The 15,698-nt window shown below is 37.4% G+C and overlaps 1 protein-coding gene across 7 annotated transcripts in view; it reads right to left on the reverse strand.

The window, feature by feature from the left end:
• Positions 1-15,698, reverse strand: part of BtbVII (BTB-protein-VII) — a 346,577-nt gene that overhangs the window by 319,716 nt on the left and 11,163 nt on the right. The window lies entirely within an intron of this gene.

The following is a 15,698-nucleotide window of genomic DNA, read 5'->3' on the forward strand; positions in this document are numbered from 1 at the left end:
CAGAAAGTAATAGAACCACTAGAGGGAAGAATATTCTAGATGTGGTGCTGATAAAACCAGATGAGCTCTACTGAAAAACACAAAGTTGTTTCAGTCATAGTCAAAATAAATGTGATAAAAAGAAGGTTGTAAAAGTGTGATAAGAAGGGCAAGAGGGAGTTAAAAATGTAATTATGATTCGTGGAAAATGGTAAATAAAGATGTAAACACCTTATGGGATAGCTTTAAAGTAATTACTGAGGTGTGTGAAAACAAGTATGTACTTTTAAAACTGGTGAAGTGGTAAAGACCCAATATTCTATCCGAGGAACAAGTGTAGGTTAGAAAGAAATATAATTAGAAATGGTAGTGGATGTACAAAGAAATTGAAGAAACTTAAAAAAAAAACTAAAATTAGCGTAGAGGTGATGGTGAGTTTTGTTTTAAGATGAAATAGAACTAGGTAACTACCCTCTCTGTACAAATTAATTGGAAACAAAAAATTGAAATAAAATTAAAACTATTTATTCAATGAGAGAATTTGAAAATTAATTAAAAAATTAAACAAAAATTATTTTATTAAGCTAAAATGGATACAAACACAAAATGGAATGGAATTTCCCTGAGTAATAAATGCATTAAACGTAGATTCGCTTCATTAATCCACTCTCACACACAAGTGAAGATCAGCAGTATTCTTGTTATCAGCTAGTACGAGTACTGAAGTGTTTTCAGCAGCCCAAGGTCCTGTCTTAGGCCAGAGAGATCAGGGCACTCTGTGAGGATGAGGGCCACAGTAAGTTTGGCACTACAAGATGCACTGAGGGCCTTCTCTCTTTAGGAGGTAAGAATGTATAAATCTTCCATGACCTATCCTCAGCCTACACAAAACTATGGCCTTCCTCCGTAAAGGCCAGAAAAAGGACCACCACATGGCAGTTTTCTTCTTAATAGTTCTCAGCTTGTTGGGAGTTCGGATAGCTAGCCAACTCCAATAACCAGCATGCAAAGACAGTTCAACGTAGCTGAGAACAAATATCCACAGCAGGTATGTTTATAGGTCTAGGTAGTAAAAGTACCATTTCTTTTGCAGCTTTATCTGCCAGTTTGTTCCCTGCAATTCCCACGTAGCTAGGAAGCCACTAGCAAAAAAGTCAGCAAATAATCACAAGAAGCAAGCAAAAATGGAAGGGTTCTTTAACCTAGAAACAGGTTCCAGGAAGGATATTTCCAGCAATCATTAATGAATGAGGGGAATGAATATGCAAGGATTTACAGAAGGCAAGATTTATTTAGTCAGCAGTATATATAAATAGATGGTCATAAGGATAAGATCCAGGTAGAGAAGGTGACGAATACTAGCGAACTGAAATTTACCTATAACGATTTAAGATATTTATGAATAATAATAATAATAATAATAATAATAATAATAATAATCATCATCATCATCATTTATTTCTAAATTCTGCTTCCTCCAACTGGAGGCTTCTATGTACAAAACATACCAAAAAGAAACAGATCATAAACTGTAACAATTCCTTTTTAACATTTGCATTTAAAAACTAATAACATGACAAAAGAATAAGGGTTTTTTAAACCTATTATTATCCATTTCCTACCGAGTGGCATAAAAATGACTTTTCAGAATTCGAAGTGATCCTTTGAGAGTATAAAGGGCCACTTGCTTGATGAATGAATTGTCTAATTTGTACAGTACTTTCTACAGAATTTCACACACAAACTAGGAATTGTCCCTCAGGCTCTGATCACGAGTTCAATTATATTGTTGTTTGTTAAATGATATTTCTCTCAGTAATAAGATAAAGTTGGCTAGTAATTGCAGTGCTTTTTGACGTGGACTTCAATCACCTGTTCCTCACTATTTTCCCATCTGATAGTTGGATCTATAATGGTGTCAGACGCTGAGCCAGGTTGTGTGCCTATGATGTATATTCTTCTGTGCAATCAGTTATCGTAAACACTGTGTACTTCGTTGTGAACCTGATACTGTTTTTCCCTTAGACCTTCAGCTATCATCAAACGCACAACGTAATGTCTACCGTTTCTCAAAGTATCGCCAAAGGGACAGGCCCTAAGGGCATAAGCAAGTGTTTCAATCTCAATACCACAACAACGGCAGTGGCAACTGTCGTGAGAACTGCCTGGCACTGGGCATACATTTGCTGTCATGAAGCAAATCAAACTAATAACATTTCTGCGGCTATGGGTTCAGATATCGTACCATATCTGATGTATTAATCAGATGAATGGGGGAGTTGCTTTTTTCTTTTTTACAAACTGACAGAGATAGTTCTAATGGCAACGATGGGGCAGGGAAGGCCTAGGAGCAGGAAGGAATTGACTGTGGCCTTGATTAAGGTACAGTCCCATCATTTGCTTGGTGGGAAAATGGGGAAACCATGAAAACCATCTTCAGGGCTGGCGACAGTGGGGTTCAAACCCACTATCTCCCGAATACAAGCTGACAGCTATGTGACCCAAACTGCGCAGCCACTCGCTTAGTAAAGAGAGCTGCTATAGTAGTACCAGTGTACATAGGAAAGCGTAATAAACATAAAGCAGATAATTACAGGTCAGTCAGCTGGACATGTGTTGCATGTACGGCCTGGGAAAGTATTCTTTCCAATTATATTAGACACATTTGCAAAATTAATCAAATGGACTGTACTGTTATTAACCTATTCAAGACATTTGATAGGGTAGGTCATGGCGAACTACTGACAAAAGTGAGAGCTATAAGTAAACAAATGAGTGACCGAATGGGTGGCTAAATTTCTAGAGACAGAACTCAAGAATATTAGAGTAGGTGAAGCATTATCTGATCTTGCAATGATTAACATAGGGGTTCTGCAAGGCAGTATTATTGAACCTTTACATTTTCTTATATATAAATGATATTAGTAAAGAACTGGAATAGCAGATAAGGCTTTTTGCAGGTTATATTATACTGTATAGAGTAATAAATAAGTTACAGGGTTGTGAACAACTGCAAAAAGACATTGATAAACTTGTGAGATAGGCAGCACACAATGGTCACATGATAAACGGGGTGAAAAGTAAGGTTGTAAATTTCACCAAGAGGAAAAGTCTTCTCAGTTTTAATTACTTTGTTGATGGAGTGAATGTAACTCATGGGATCACTACAAATACCTAGGTGTAAATATAAGGAAAGATCTGCATAGAGGTAATTACATTAACAAGGTAGAGATTGGGCCATATAGGACGGGAAGTGTACAAGTAAGAGAGCAGAAATGTGGAAGTGAGAATGCTGACTTTCCCTTCTCGCTTGGTGAGTGGCAACGTACATCATCATCATTTCCCGTTTCCAGCTTCCTGTGTCGGGTTGTGAATCAAGGATCTCCATCGCTGCTTGTCTCTCCACCCCTCTTCTCCTTTTTTAAGTACGTCTTCTGATTTTCCTCCCCTCTTCTCTATTCACTCCCACACTGAATCTCTCCACCCCTTTAGGGGTCTTCCTCGTGGTCTCTTTGTTAACTTCTCTGAAAAAGCTTTTTTGGGCACTCTCTCTTCTCCCATTCTCATCATATGCCCGTACCACTATAGCTTTGTTGTTTCTATCCTGTATTGAAGTTTCAAGATTCCTGTCCTTTTCTTATCTCTTCATTCCTAATTCTATCCTTTCTGGTCTTGCCCTCGATTCCTCTTAGGAATATCATCTCCGCTGCCTGTATTCTACTCTCCTCTCGTTTTGTTGTAGTCCACGATCCAGCTGAATAGGTTAGTATGGGTTCATAATAGACTGAATATAATACTTTCTTACATTTCTTCGGGACATCTTGGTTCCACAAAATACCTCTTACACTCTGGTAGAAGCTGTTTGCTTGTTGTATTCTTTTTCCAATTTCCTCAGTAATCTTTCCATCTTCTGCGTTCACACTTCCCAAGTACTTGAAACTTTTAACCACTGCCAGAATTTTACCATTCAGTTTTATCTTTCCTCTTCCTTCCTTCCCCTTGTCATCACTATTGTTTTACTTTTCTCTGTGCTTACTTTCATCCCAAATTTTTCTATCTCTTGATTCCATACATCTACTTGTTTTTGCACTTCTGTTTCATTATCATCCCATATCACTATATCATCTGCAAACAACATGGCTTTTGTTGTCTGTCTTCCCAATCTCTGTTTAATCTTCTATATATTAAAAAAATTGATGAAAACTAAGTCAGTCAGTACAGCCATTCTATTTGGTCGATTTCCTTCATTTTTTTAACTGAAAGGTATTCATGCACAGATTTGTCATCAGGCACTATAAATCACTTAACTTTCGCCTTCCTCAAATTATTTGATTTTTTCAATTTTTTGTCTCTTTGAAGCTATCATATCTTTGGCTCTAATTGAGGTACGGAGTTTGTTTTGACCTAAGAACACTCAGTGGATCAAGATTTTTCGTTTCAACTCTTAACTATTGAAATTGGTTGATTCTGAGGAAAGTTATGAGTGCACATTCAATTTGACATCCCATTTCTTCAACATTTTTTTTTCTCATTGAAGCAGTTAAATCTTTCGTTCTAATTGAGGTACGCAGTTCATTTTGGTCTAAAACACTCAGTGGATCAAGCGCTTTCTTTTGAGGTAATAACTACTTACATTGCTAGATTCTGAGAAAAGTTATGAGTACATTTGTCTCCATGACGAAGATCTTTCAAGGACTTTTCAACAATTCAGCGCGTAGTGTTGTTCCAAGGAATGTTTAATTCAATTTCTTTGTGTGATGTATTTTCAAGTGTTTTGTTGACATAATATTACATTCTTTTACCGCAGCAGATCATGTGCTTTATTTCATTAAGTCGGAACTTTGCAAATACATCCGTGAGGAGGGTAACGAACAGCACCATACTTTGCACATTGCGGGCGGAGCCAGCGGGAAACGGTTAATCTATATATTAAAAAAAAATGTATGAAAAATAAAGTCCGTCAGTCCGGCCATTCTATCCGGACGATTTCCTTCATTCTTTTTTTAACTGAAAGGTATTCATGCACAGATTTGTCATCATGTACTATAAATCACTTAACTTCCGCCTTCCTCAAATTATTTGATTTTTTCAATGTTTTTGTCTCTTTGAAGCAATCATATCTTTGGTTCTAATTCAGGTACGGAGTTTATTTTGGCCTACGAACACTCAGTGGATCAAGCTCGTTCATTTCAGCTCTTAACTATTCAAATTGGTGGATTCTGAGGAAAGTTATGAGTGCACATTCAATTTGACGTCTGATTTCTTCAACATTTTTTTCTCAATGAAGCAATCATATCTTTCGTTCTAATTAAGGTACACAGTTCGTTTTGGTCTAAAAACACTCAGTGGATCAAGCACGTTCTTTTGAGGTAATAACTACTTAAATTGGTAGATTCTGAGAAAAGTTATGAGTACATTTGTCTCCATGACGAAGATCCTTGAAGGACTTTTTAACAGTTCGGCGCGTAGTGTTGTTTCTGTCACCGGTTGGTGGGAGGGAGAACTGAAACTACTGTGTTTTTGGAAATGTAAATTTTAATTTTTTTTATTTGTCTGAAGGATTTAATTTTTTTTGCAACTCTGGACTCTACTGGAATTTTGTGTAACTGAAATATGTTTGTAAATTTTTTTTGAATTATGGAAACATCAAGAAACATTGAACTGTATGAACATTTCAACATGCAAAAGTGTTTTGAAGTGATTTTTTTAAATGTAGTTTTTATGTAATCTGTTGTAAAATTTGTAAGGTGATTTATTTTGGAGCATCCTGTACCTGTACCACACGTGCGGTTTCCTATGATGAAATTTTGGGTGTTGTAATCATAATGTTCCAGAACTTGTGCAATTGCTAACAATGTTAAAATTACCATATATGGTAACGAGATTTCCTATTGGCAAAAGGTCCAGGAATCTAGGGTAAGTTTGATCTTATTGGTTGATTGTAATCGGGCCATTTCCGGTCTTCTTGCCGGCTTGGGAATTATGATGCGTGAGCTCGGCGTCTTTTCCATCCGACCGTCCAAGCGAGCGTTCGCGCTCGAGGGCTGTTGCCCTCGGGAGCTCCTGCCTTTCCGAGGTATGTGTTATTTCAGTGTTTTTGCAATGTTTTCTGGTTTCGTTTCATTTAGTTTAATTCCTTTTGTGTTTCATTATTTCTTCGCTTAATGTCATTTTAAAGTTTAATTTGATGTGTCCGAGTTTACCCTAGGTTCCAATTGCCGTAGTTTCAAGTCTTTCATCCATTAAATACTTTCGTTTTAAACTATACCTTTAATGTAGCATCACTTTCATTGTTAAATCAAGTTTTATGTTAAGTCACTTAAGTATGTCTTGTTTCCGTGTCGTGGAACTGTATTTTGTAAAACTTTGTCATTTTTAATATAGTTGAGCTAGAGGGTGTTTCTTGCAAGTCTTTTCTCCCCCATAACGTCATACGTACCCATGGACCTCTATAAGGGCTTCCCGCAGCTTCCACATCCTGTCTTAGTTATCATTTTTAGGCCTGTAAGTGTTCCCTGTATTTGGTTTATATGAATTCTCCGCCACTGCGTCATATTTCTACCTCCTTATTCATATTATTAAGTATTATGTTATTTACTATTACTACTATTATTTTTATTTATGTACGCGCTTCAAGTAGCGCCGTTACATTTGACAATAATCACAACAGTTTCAAAGAACATTTAATTCAATTTCTTTGAGTGATGTATTTTCAAGTGTTTTGTTGACATAATATTACATTCTATTACCACAGCAGATCATGTGCTTTATTTCATTAACTCGAAACTTTGCAAATACACAAATACGTTCGAGAGGATAGTAACGAACACCATACTTTGTACATTGCAGGCGGAGCCAGCGGGAAACTGCTAGTGTTCTTATGAATTTCATCCACGACTATGATGAATAATATAGGGGATAGTACACTTCCCTGTCGGAGACCAGTTTCAACTTTAAACCATTTTGTTCTTCCTGTACTAGTCTTCACACTACTAACACAATTTTTGTACATAGCTTTTATCATTTGCACTTCCACTCTCTTAACTTGTTTTTTCCTTAATGTGTCCCATACCAACTCTCTGGGCACACTGCCATAAGCCTTCTCAATGTCAATAAATGTCATCACTATGTCTTTTCCAAACTCCCATCTTTTCTCCATCATATGTCTTAATGTAAAGATCAGGTCAAAAGTTTATCTGTCTTTCCTAAAACCATACTGTTCTTCCATTTCTCCTTCTAGCTTCCTCCTCAGTCTTCCTTCCAATACGCTCTGAAATATCTTAACTACATGGGCAAAAGGGTGATCCCTCTGTAGTTATTGCATTCCTTTTTATCACCCTCTTTAACACGTTCAATGTGGATCACGCGCTGGGCGCGTGACGCTACTTTATAAGCGGGTGCGGAGCACGCGCCTAGCGCGTCATGGGACGGTTGCTAGGAAATGTAAATCACAGGTTTCCCGCATAGTAAGAAAGGCTCTAATTGTCATCCCACACATCGCGTAAGTCCAGTCTACTAGCAGATTCATCTGTAGCCATATTTGCGCATGAGTGTTCCATTTCCCGCGTATTTCCTCTCCAGATTTGTCGTCATACGTCATCATTCATTTATGGGATTTTTGAGCAGCAAGACCACTTCAATGCGAGCTAAGACACTGCATTTTCTGTTTATTAATTCTTTAGGAGAATTACGAGTGGTTCCGCTTTTGAAATAAATAAATTCCACTACTGCAATATGTTCAGTAAAAGAACTGAACTTGTAATTGTCATTTATTCTTGCATCATATATGTGTATAACACGAAAGAACTTCTAATTGTTATTTATTCCTCATCACATTTATAAGTAACTTGAAAGAACGTGCAGTAATCATTCTTGACTGCGTAGTGATGCTTATTTTATCATTTTAATTATATTTTTTTCTGATGGCTGACAATGTAGTTCCTTCAACATCACGAGACCTACCCAATAAGCCAAAGTATTTCATTTTTGTTTGTCAAATTCTGTAATAGAGAAGTGTAAATATGAATATATTTATGTCTGTAACATACTTTATGCATTTGTTTTCTATCCGCAGTAAATAACGCACAGTGATCTACCAACGCGCAAGGCGCGTGATCCATCTGGTGACCAGTATTACTTCTCGATTTCAACCACTGTGCGGGTTACACACCAGGCGCGTGAGTGGGATAAGTCCACGAGTTCGATAGAACTCGTCCTACCAACGTACAAAACTTTGATAATTACAACTTTTAAAGAGTCTCACACAAATATTTTGCTCAGGTTGGCGGGTATGTCACGCTCTGCTAATATGCAGTGAACGTGTTAAACATCGGGATAATTAAACGCATTCTCCACTCTTCTGGGATCTCTTTCTTCTTCCAGATTATTCTAAATAATCTATACAGCCACTGTAGCCCTATTGGTCCTGCTGTTTTTATCATTTCCGTAGTTTCCTCATCCACTCTTTTGTATGGCTTCCTCTATTTCTAACATTGATATCTCCTTTTCTTGTTCTCCCCCCCCATTGTTTCTTCTTGCTCCTTCTCATCTACCAGTTCACTGCGTTTAATATTTAGCAATTCTGAAAAGTATTCTTCCCATCTTTTTAGTATGTTATTTCTTTGCGTCAATATCTGCCCAGTTTCAGTTTTTACAAATTTTGTATTTTCCCTATTTTGTAAACTATTCTTCATCAAACCATACAAAACCTTTTTATTTCCCTTTATATTTTCCGGTTAAGTTTCTATGAAACTTTCTCAGCTCTTCCGTTTCTCTTCCTGTACTATTTTCTTACATACGGTACCTTTTTGGCTTCGTTATATTTCTGCCAATTCTCTGTACTACTGCCTATCCACTTCCTCCAAGCCATTTGTTTCTCTTTAACTGCTTCCTTTACCCTGTTGTTCCACCAAGGAGTCTCCTTTTCCTTTTCCCTCCCTGATAGTCTTCCACAGGTGTTTCCTGCACACTTTACAAATCCATTTCTGAAACATGTCCATTCCTCTTCCACACTGTTCAAGTCATCTTTGGGAATTTCTTTCTTCAGATCCTCTTGAAACTTTTCTCTTATTTCTTTCTCTTTTAACTTCCATCCCTTTATTTTTCTTTCCCTTTTTTCTATTAACTTTGTTATTTTACCAAGTCTTAATTTGGCTACTACCACTTTATGGTCTCCTTCGAAATCTGCTCTTGGCACTGCTGTCACATCTTCCAGTTGTCTAAGTTTCTCCTTCTCCACCAGAATAAGATCAATCATTGTCTTTGTCTTTCTATCTCCCCAACAACATCTAGTTATTTTTTGTGAGTTCTTTCTAAACCACGTATTGCCAACAATTAATCTATTCCTTCTACAAAAATCTATTACCAAATCTCCTTCTTAATCTTGGTTTCCATAACTATAAGATTCATGTCTCCCATTATTATAACCTCTTTGTCTTCAATACAACTTTCCAGTTCTTCTAGAAACTCTTCTAAACATTCATCTGCATTCCTGATTGGGATGCATAAACCTGTATAAAATCCTTGATTCCACTCTCAAGTCCAAGTCTAAATTTAATTATCCTCTCACTGATCTGGCCAATTTTGTCCACACATTGAGTTAGGTCTTCTCTCAATATAACACCAACACCATTTGTTGCCATCTTTCCTCCACTCCAATATAATCTATACCCTTTCTTCAATTCTTTTTTCACCTTTCCCCTTCCATTTTGTCTCACTTATTCCCATCCTTGCTATGTCTTTCTTCTCCTTATACTCTACCAGTTCTTTTACCTTGCCATTCAAAGTCATGACATTGATACTGATTCTTGCGATGCCCTAGCATTTTCCGAGGCCTCGATTCACTTGCACTCATTTTATAGGCTGTTTGTACGATGGGTTCGCCACTCCCAAAGAAATGTTATTACCTTCTGCCAGGTTCAAATTAGGCTGCCCCTAACATGGAGTCAGGCGCCTTTTGTAGCCGCTCCTCTGGAGTACAGACACTACGGGTTTGCCCCTTCCGCCATCTCCACCATACCAAAGTCCCTCTTCTCCGCCGTAGATACCGATGGGGTCTTCACCCATACCCCAGGGCAAGGGCCCTCCATTTTTATGACCCCTGGAGAGAGGGTGTCCGAGTATTTTAAACCCCCCAGGAACTGAACTAACTGATTGGTCCGCGGGTTGTACTGGGTATTTCAACCAGCCCTACGTACTGTAGGGGCCCCCTATCCGCCACCTGGGGACGCGCTCAGTAGAGGTCAGGTTCCCCTCGTTACTTATTGGAAGTTAACACCACCCACAAAGGCCAAGGTTATTTGTAGAGGTGGCAACGTACAGTCGATCCGAAATACTTGTTATAACGGACATGTAACACTCCACGGGTTGTCTTGACATAAAACATTTTCAGTTAGTGGAATTCCCTTCTGGCTGTAAATTAGAGACATTCCTAGCTGTCAAAATGTGTTTCCTGTATCAATTTGCATAGCCACTGTTTTAAATTATATGTAGAAGTAAGTTAACGACACTGTAGATGTACTGTAGATGTATGGTTTGGCATAACAGCATGCTTCATAGCCTAAGCAACGTGATGTAAAATAAGTCGATGATAAGAAAAAGAAGCAGGTTTGCTACAATGCGAGAAAGCAGGGTTAGGTTATATGATCGTATATTCCTAGCACCTTAATGACAAGATGATAATGTTTTATCTCCTATAAAATAAGAAATGTGGCTTATATGATGATTTTCAAGCACAGAAATAACATATAATTCATTAAAAAACACAATAAAGGCATCCATTCCAGTAACATTCTTTGTGCACATTGTTTTTCTGTTTGGAGTTTCAAACAGACAATCCGTAGGTTTACCTCTTTTTTTAAAAAAGTCCATGCCACAGAACTTTCTGACAGTCCAACAGTTACTGCTACTCTTTCCTGCACTTTCTTTTAATCTTTCATGAACCTTCCCTTCACTGCTTCCCCCTCTATAAGGTCCATAAGTAATGTTCGCAACAATGCTTTAATAAATAGATAATGTATGCACAGTTGAACGGAAACAATATACTATATCGGACACACAAAGGGGTTCCAGGTCGGAGAGGATGAGAAAGTTCTGGGAGAAGAAAAACAAGAAATTAACTCAAATGGATTGATTTAAGTGCTCCGATGTGGGCGTAAAATATGTAAATAAATAAAATAGATAATGTTCAAGTTGCTGCATGAGTCTAATACCTTACGATACAGCCCTCTTTAATTTCACCCACTTTTTTTCCTGCAACAATCTCAACAACATTTGACACAGAAATATTGCCTACTAGCTATCCACGGCTTCGCTCGCAAGGATTTGGTAAGTTGATAAAAATTGTTACTCGGTACTGCACTAAGACATTATCTGAAAATCCCTAAAGTATAAAGACTCACCGAAAAATTGCATTTCATTTACCCCACAACCTCTTTGTAAACCACGTTTGTGGCATTGCCTTTTGGGGCTAAGATGACCAGGCTACTGGCAGAGCTAAATCTGGAACATGCGACATGGAACTCTACATGTGAGAAACAGTCCTCTTAAGTCGGGGAAAAAAAGGGGTTTCTTTATTTCTACATGAAATTCCAAATACCGATTTTCACATCTGTAAAATCTTAGTTTTTGTGATATAAGTATCCTCAAAAGAGTATTAAACTCCTTCACTTATTTTGGATCTTCAGCTTAAGTTGATTTTCCGGAAACAAAATGTACGTATTTCTTTATTTTTAAAGGGGATTACAAGTACCAATTTTCACATCTGTAACATGTTATGTTTATGAGACATACTCATTTTAAAAACTGCCCCACTCCTTGGCTGAGTGGTCAGCGTTGAGGCCTTCGGTTCACGGGGTTCCGGGTTCAATTCCGGGCTGGGTCGGGGATTTTAATCGCGTGTAATTAATTCATCTTGCTCGAGGACAGGTTGTTTGTGTTTGTCCTAACACTCTCCTCTTCATATTCACTCAACACACCACATTACCAACCACAACAGCAACACACATTAGTAATTACATCCCCACACACAGAGTTGGCGTCAAGGACATCCAGCCATAAAACAGGGTCAAATCCACATGTGCGACCCCAAAGGTGTGGGAAAAGCTGTAGAAGAAGATACTCATATTAAAAATTCACCCGCTTTTTTATTATTTCACCCCCTTACGTGGATTTTCAACAAAAAAAGTGTGTTTATTTATTTTTAAAGGAGATTCCAAGTACCAGTTTTAACGTCTGTAACATCTTCAGTTTCTAAGATATATGTATACTCTTATAAAGAATTCAACTCCTTCCTCACTTCTTTTCACCCCCCATTAAGTGGATTTTCTGAAAACAAAAATTTGTTTCTTTTATTTTTAAAGGAGACTCCAAATACCTTTCATGTCTGTAACATGTTAGGTTTTTGTGATATATTGTAGATAATCTTGCTGCTGTAAGAATACTGGAGCTGATGTTGCCATCTTACCAATAATGTGAGAATGTTCTAAATGATCAATGTAAATATCCGCAAGGATCCCTGAAGCTGGTGACCCCATGGGAAGACCTATCTGTTGGTAAATGACATTATTGAAAGTGAAGAAATTGTTACTCAATGTGAATTTTAGAATATGAATAAATTCTTCTATTTCACCTATGCTTAATTTGCTGAACTTGGAAAGATGGGACTTTTCTATAATTTAACAAGCCCATTAACATTGATAATACGGACCAAATATGAAGTTTATAACTTGTAAGACATAGTAGGGGCGTTGCTGTGCTCTCACAATTAACAATGTTGAAATTCAGATGTTACACAAGGTTTCTTTGATTCATTGTTATTATAATATACTGATTAGAAAGAAATAATAGATGATGTGGGCGATATTATACGTATCGAACGTCGATGATTTTCATTCCTGAGAATCATACCTGAATTTGCACGACTGCTCCAGACAACAAACCACTCGTAGGTGTTGGAAGCTACCTGAGGTGCATGCGTCCCTTCAAGTCAAAAAAATGTTTAAAACCCCAACTAAACCACTCTTGTAAATCAAGCAGTTAAACTTCTACTACTTTCCAATACCATATGGTATCAGTGGATACTAATGGGTTAATATTCATATCTGAATTGAGTGTCCCATGTAGAAGCAGAGAGTAGTAAACTTAATACGAGTTACACTAAAATAAGTATTGCCCTCTTCGATATCACAATCAGGGAAATGCTTTTGAGTTCCATTGTTGGTTTCATTAACAATGCATCCTGTTGAAAGGAAGGTGATTAATCTTACTGCAGTAACACAATAAAAATGTAGTGTATGTCAGTGCATTTGCTTTTTGATGCTGAGACAAACCACCATCATTTTTGAAAGTTTTGTCTCTCAGTCTGTCTGTCTAGATTGAATAAACACAAAAACTGCTAACCTGCTTTTCATGAAACCTGTCAGTATTATAGTAGACCATCCAGAATTTCCCTCTACTTAGTATTATCTCAATTTGTCACGCAGGAGATGATAAATAACATCATTAGCCCCGAGAATGCCATCTATCAGCCAGAGAAAAGCGAACAAGTTCAGTGACTTCCCTCGCAGGCCAAGTTGTTTTTAGTACATTTTACCTTCTGTTTTAACCTGTAGAATGTAAAGTAATTTGAACGAAACTCTTTATTATTGTGCTTCTCTACAGGTTAATAACTGGCAACTCAAAGGGCTGCCTATGAGTGAGTGAGATGGCAAGAGGAAGCAGAGTTGTCAGTTCTCTTTCTGCACTGCAGTGTTTATTTGCATCAAGTTGTTGCTCACTTCATATTTATATTATGCTTTGATCAACTGAGAAGTACTATCTTCTCACAGTCTCCACATGATAACTTTTGACACAACACTAAGAACAGCACCCAAGTTTTCAAGCGTAGCAAAATATGAAACAACATGACAAGATACCGCAATCCAGAGCGTCATTCCATGTAGAGCTCACAAGAAACAGTCATCCAGCATTCTCAGGTATTCATTAGATACCTCAGGGCTCTCACTGGTGTGGCATAAATCAAAGAATATTTCCGCCTAGTCTACTGAAGCTGTCATTGAATCGGCAGCACAAGGCAAGAAACATCAAAGCCGCACTGCATGGCAATGTTTAGAGAAGCATAATAACAACATCCTTTACATGTGAAGTGACTGAACAATTTTGAATGGAACCAGTGACGGTAAGTTCAAAGTCAGACTCATATCGATAATATAGGTGATTATACAAGTTTAGACTCATGGGATGAATCCATGTGAGTTCAAGCTCACTGCCTGAGTGCCAACAAGGAATTTGGTAACAATACACCTTAATTCTAACTCTTGCAGCAAAACCTTAATTCTAACTCTTGCAGAAAAACCTTAATTCTAACTCTTGCAGCAGAGTTTAAAGTACAAATTTTGTGAGTCTGATCAGTAGGAGAATCTCAGTTGTGCAAAATGGTTTAAAATGGCAGTTTCCACGCAAAAATAATGTAAAAAGGTAGGAGAGATTTTTGTCATGAAGACTAATTTGTGCTATATACGTTGAATCAGAAAAATGTTGAGAGGATAACAGATCATTTTTTGAGAAGTGAATTTCATAGCCAGAGGTCGAGCTTTGATGAAAAGTGAGAGAATGAGAGAATACTCCTTTGCTATATTGGAGATCCAGGACTATAGTGCATAACTTACACATTTGGATAAAATTCCCTTCATCTGACGAACAACTACAGCAAGAAAAACCTAGGTGGCAAGAGAAATAAGCCTTTCATTTAGCTACTGGTGAAAATGACAGTACCCACGTTCCAGTGAAGAAACCATCAGTCCTACCAGATGAATATATTCAGAAGAAAGGATTCCACAGTCTCAATATTCAAGCTACCCATAATTCTGCAGAACTTCATTTACAGAAGTGAATGGAGCAGAGCATCTGCAGTCGTCCTGGGAGATAGTGGGTATGGATCAATCCATAACTCATGACCCCTATATAGATGCTGTTACAAAGGAACGGAAACTTTATAGGTAATAAATGCATTACACAAGAAAGAGTAATAATTGAAAAGTGCTTTGGACACATAAAGCAGCAATTTCCTTATCTGGAAAACAAAATACTTTTGAGAACTGACAAGGTTCCCTCACATGTTTTAAGCTGTTTTATACCGTGTAATGTCGCAAATAGTGATGAAAACCTCAAAGGGGAGCCATGGAATATGCTGGATTTCAAAGAACACAGCTATGGAGCTGGAATGGCACAGCTGAGAGCACAGTTGAGAGCACAGCAAAGAAGGGATGAAATAGCAAGGATCATTCACAATTTTCAGCTATAAGTAGGTAGAATACCTCATACAGTACTCTCTTAATATTTATATCTACTCTACAGTATATTTCATTTGGTTGAGATTCTTTGTATCTCTGTCAGTCCGTCCACAAACCTACCTACGTCTATCACACATTTGCTCATGATTCTTTCTCTTATTTTTACCTCTATCTTTTCAACCATCCACCTTTCTTTCTATCAATCCAACTAACAACCATTGTGTCTATATCAGACTCTCATTTCCAAATGATTCTTTCTCTTATACATATATAATCAATCCATCCATCCATGTATGTATGTCCTACTCTTGTTTGCACACGATTCTTTCATCTTTATACCTCTATCCATCTTTCTATTTATATGGCAGTCTTATCGTATCTGTCAATCTATCCCTCTATATAGGCTACTTAGTTAAATTAATTTTTCAA

Source organism: Anabrus simplex, chromosome 5 (genome assembly GCF_040414725.1).
Source record: "Anabrus simplex isolate iqAnaSimp1 chromosome 5, ASM4041472v1, whole genome shotgun sequence".
Taxonomy (NCBI): domain Eukaryota; kingdom Metazoa; phylum Arthropoda; class Insecta; order Orthoptera; family Tettigoniidae; genus Anabrus; species Anabrus simplex.